We start from the raw sequence: 5,352 nt of genomic DNA on the forward strand, positions 1-5,352 counted from the left end.
TTTATTTTTTTCCGATATTTATTTCAAATGTCCACTAAATAAATATCGGTGTATCCTCACTTTCTTGTAGTGTCTTGGCCTCCAATTTATTGACATTTATTAATCCATTTAGGTGTAGTGTTCAATTAAAACAAAGGCTTTCATTGTAAATTACTTTACCATCTATGACTCAACACTAATTTTCATATTCTGGATTACTATTGATTGTTATAATTCGTTTTGGGCCCATACTAGTTTTATTCATGCGCAATTATGTACATTGAGTAGTATATCTAATGACCTTCTTTTCTTTCTTGAACATGTGTAAAAATTAGTCCTGCCGAGTTCTCAAAGAACTCCGGCCCAAGTTCTGTACCTGCACATATCAGATTTTCAAGTTGCTGTTGTCCGTCCTCGCTACCTGCTGGGCCTACTTTCCTTTAGGCCCAAACCAAAGTCCATTCCTCTCCTCTACTGCTTTATTTGAGTATACTATTATTTTCTATATATATATAACACTTACAATATTTGATTGAATGCTTTACTTTATATCTTTGAATCATGTGTACTATCTAGGCAAGCCCCTAAAAAACATAGGATCAAAAGAAGTATTAGACTAATTAGTAGATAACTCTATGTCGTTAATTATTTATACTATTCATCTTTTAATCTTTACTAATGATTTTTTATGAAGTCTTTTAAAACCAAAACTTAGTGAAGGACGACAATACTCTCTTTTAAAGAATAGAGAAAATGGAATCTTAAAATTGGTCTTCTAAAATCGAGCTTTTTTACAAAAAAATCGAATGAATGTTGTTGCGCAGCCTAAAGGCTTCTAACAATTTCATCAAGCTAAAATATGAGATTTGAAAACCAAGGTATATCTAAGGCCCGCTTCTTTACAAACCCTTACTTTATTAGAGTTTTATAAATAGCCACATTCATTTAAAGACAAATGTTTTAGAACTTAGCCATATCTCACAAGTTGTTTTTTCTTATAAATCTATACCCTCATTTGAAAATTACATACATTACTTTTCAAGTAATAAGTTCTAAACTAGATATACAATATGACATCCCTGTAGCGCTAATTAAGCAGAGCATAGACAACCAATTCTTTAAATCTAGTCTAAGTCCTATGGAGCTACCTCAGATAGATTTTAAGGGGTGTCTAATACCTTCCCCTTAGAAGAACAAGAACCCTTACCCAAAATCTCACCAGTTAGCAGACTAATAGAGAAATGATCTTAGTAATTAAATAGGTACCCTAGTATACCTTTAAAAATTAGGTGGCGATTCTCTTTTATCATCAACAGGAAAACTATTAGTTGAATCTTATTTTGACTCGTGCAATATATGGTGAAACAATAGGTTTACCATGAACCTTGAGGAAATATGATGCAGTCTGGGTTATTGTGGACCGGTTAACTAAGTCCGCATATTTTATTCTGGTGATGATTCATATTCTTCAGAGCGGTAGGCTTAGATTTACATCCGGGAGATGATCCGCCCACACGACATGCCCATTTCCATTATTTCTGACCGAGGCACATAGTTCACTTTTGTATTTTTGGAGGGTCATGCAACGTGAGTTAGGCAAGCGGGTCGAGTTGAGTATCGTGTTTCATCCTCAGACGGACAGATAGTCCGAGCGCACTATTCAGGTCTTGGAGGACATGTTATGATCCTGTGTTATTGATTTTGGAGGCGCAGGGGAACAGTTTTTACCTCTAACGGAGTTTACCTACAACAACAGCTATTAGTTGAGCATCTAGATGGCTTCGTACAAGGCCTTGTATGGGAGGCAATGTTATTCGCTGATTGGTTGGTTTGAGCATGATTAGGCTAGATTGTTGGGCACTTATTTGGTCTATGATGCTATGGAGAAGGTTAAGGTGATTCAGGAGCGACTTCATACAACAAAGTCCAGGAAGAAGAGTTATACGGATTGGAAGGTTTGAGATGTGGCTTACATGGTGGGTGATAAGGTTCTTTTCCGAGTGTCGCCTATGAAGGACGTGATGCAGTTTAGGAAGAAGGGCAAGTTGAACCCGAGGTTTATTGACCCATTTGAGATCTTGGAGAGAGTTGGGGAGGTTACTTAAGGGCTTGCTATGCTTCCTAACTTAGCAGGGGTACATATAATATTTCACATCTCCATATTTTGGAAGTACCATGAGGACAACTCACATGTTTTGGACTTCAGCACGGTGCAGCTTGATGACAATTTGGCCTACGAGGAAGAGCTGATGGATATTCTAGAGAGGCAGGTTCGTAAGTTGAGATCGAAGGATTTTCCTTCTGTGAAAGTGTAATGGAGAGGCCACTCGATTGAGAAGGCTACATGGGAATCCGAGTCCGATATGTGGAGTAGATACCCCCACCTTTTTACCAGTCCAGGCAATTTTTTATGTTTGCTCGAGGATGAACATTTCTTCTAGAGGTGGAGAATGAGATTACCCGTTGGGTCAGTTTGAGTACTAGCCCCAATTTTAATGTTCTGATACCTCTCATAGCTTTATTTGATGTTTATTGATTTACGTAAGTGGTCTGTACTGCTTTTCGGAAAGCTTTTACGTAAACTTTTGTAGAAAATGTGATTTTTGGCTTAAAATGAGGCTTGAATTGATCACGGTTACCATTTTTGGTAAACGACATCGGATCAGTATTTTGACAATTCCAATAGATTTGTATGATGTTTTTGGACTTGAACGCACGTTTGGTTGTGGTTCTGGGTGACCCGAGCGCGTTTCACCATGAAATGAGTTTTAAAGTTGAAATTCTTGAGTTTTGATGATCGATTCTAGTTATTTAATGTTATTTTGACAATTTGAGATAGCGAGCAAGTTTATAGGATGTTATTACACTTGTGTGCATGTTTGATTTAGAGCCTAATGGGCTCGGATAAGTATCAGATGAGTTTTGATGGTTTAGAATTGCTGGTGGAAAGCTTTGCTGGCGTAAGCCAGCAGATCTCGCATTTACGAGGTCTGGCTAGCATTTACGAGCCCGCTTTTACGGTCGATGGATTGCATTTGCAATAAAAGGGCTGGGCTGGGTGTCCTTGCATTTGTGAGGAAAAGTTCGCTTTTGCGAAAGTTGGGCAGTCGCTTTGCGAATACTTTGGTTGCATTAGTGGCCAATGAGAATTTAGGATAGCTTTGCTTATGCGAAGCAATTGTCCGGATCAATCAGTGTGTTGCATTTACGGACATCGCATTTGCGAACAAATGTTCACAAATGCGACACCTGCTACTGGGTAAAAGAGGAGAAAATCGGGACTTAGCTCATTTTACAAAAAAGTTCAACCCTAAATACTCTAGAGCCAATTTTTGAAGAACGTTTTCTTCCCAAATTCACTGGTAAGCATCATCAACTAGTTTTCAATTAATTTCAATTGCTTTTCATGAGCTTTTAACATCCAATCGAGGGATTTCATGGTGGAATTTAGAAACTGTATAAAATTGAGATTTAGACCTTAAATTAAGGTCAAATTACGAAACGAATAACATAATCGAGCTTCGGGATGAATGGCTAATCGAGATTTGGTCCGAATCTTGGATTTTGACCAAGCAACCCAGGATTAATTTTTATTGACTTTTTCAATTTAGTTAAAGATTTAAACTTTTCAATTTAGTTAAAGATTACCTTTTTCATTCGTGGATAGTTTGTAAAGCTTATTTGGAATTGTTTAAACAGTATTTTGCTAGATTTGGTTGGTTGGAGGTTTGTTCGTAAGGAAAAGTCGTGATTGGTTGTGAAATGAGATAAGTGTCGTGTTTAACTTTGACTTGAGTGAATTAGGGCTTGGTTGTCAATTTGTTAGATGAACTATGTGTGGGGACTTTGTATATGCATGGCGACGAGTGCATATGCGTTGTCATGGGCTAAAGCATGCGGGTTAGACTATTTACCTTTATATCTTTGTTCATTATATTTTATTTTTCATTACTTGTCTTGAATTGCTACATGTTCTTATTTGTTATTCATGCCTTGTTTGTTATCGGTCAAATAATTGCTACATGTTTGAGTTTATTTATTCTTCAATCAATACCCGCTAGTTCATGCCGTAAGGTAGTTAACGTAAATCCATGAAAAGATTATCTTTAAGATGATAAGAAGTTAATCCTATTGGTCTTAAATGATACAAGGGTGTATAAGGGTGGTTAACAAGTATTAGAAGTTAACAAATCAAGGATGTTGTATTTTTGGGTAAATCTAGAGGTGCTTAATATACTCAAAATTTTGTGTTTTAAGTATTTGAATCATATAATATCCATACCATAAGTCTTGAAGTCAAACGAGTTATGAAACAAAAGTCGACAAAAGTTGTCGCAACTTAGGTTCATAGTTTTACTTAGACTTATGTCAAATGTTACTAAGCTTTTATACCAATTTTCTTGAAAATACGGGGTGATCTACCAACAAAATTGAAGATCTATGAATCTAGTTTCCAATTCATTAAACTGTTTGTCGATACGATATCGGAGTAAAGAGATATTTACATTTTTGCGAGACTACGCCAAACAACGCTATATGGGGCCCGCAAAGGCGGTTTAAGACATATGGATAGATATAATATGCCTCAACCCCATTTTAAGTCATTATTTTTCAGTGTATTCAGACCTTAGAACACTAAAAACATTCTCTCATGATCCAAGACCCAAACAAAGGGCAAACAACACAAATCAAGTGTCGGGAATCTCGTGGCGCTAGTAAGTTTTTTGTTCTTCTTATTGTTGTTCATTTTTGTGTTGATCCAGCCCTTTTTGCGCGTCCGCCCTGAAGGGTAAAATGCGCGAGGGAGATTTTCCAATTTAAGTGACAATATTCGAAATGGGATTATTTATTTAATTCAGAGTCACCACTTGGGAAAGGTTTGGCTTTTGGTGTCCCAAGTCACTGGTTTATCTTGAATCCCAAATCGAGGAAAATATTCGACTTTCCAAATGAAGTCTACGAACCAGAAATTCTAAGTAAGGAATTCTGTTGACCTGAGGGAAGGTGTTAGACACCCTCGAATCCCGTGGTTCTAGCACGGTCGCTTAAATTGTTATAATGGCTAGATATCTGATTTAATACATGTTATTACTTATGTGCTTTCATTAAGTTTAAACCGCTTTTATTATTATCATTTTTATAGAATTGCAACGTCGTGAAAATGCGTCTCGAACCACGTCACAGTCAATGCACCCATGGTTGTTAATACATTCCGACTCCGTTGAGATTTGAATTTGGGTCACATAAATGCGCACCCGAGTTTAAGAATGTAATTTAATTAAGTCGCGCCTAAAGAGTCTAACGCGTTTATTGTCTTTGGGGAAGGCAGTGAAATTCACTAAACAGTCCATCCCAAATTCTAAGTATTTTATT

Source organism: Nicotiana sylvestris, chromosome 8 (assembly GCF_000393655.2).
Source record: "Nicotiana sylvestris chromosome 8, ASM39365v2, whole genome shotgun sequence".
Classification (NCBI taxonomy): Eukaryota; Viridiplantae; Streptophyta; class Magnoliopsida; order Solanales; family Solanaceae; genus Nicotiana; species Nicotiana sylvestris.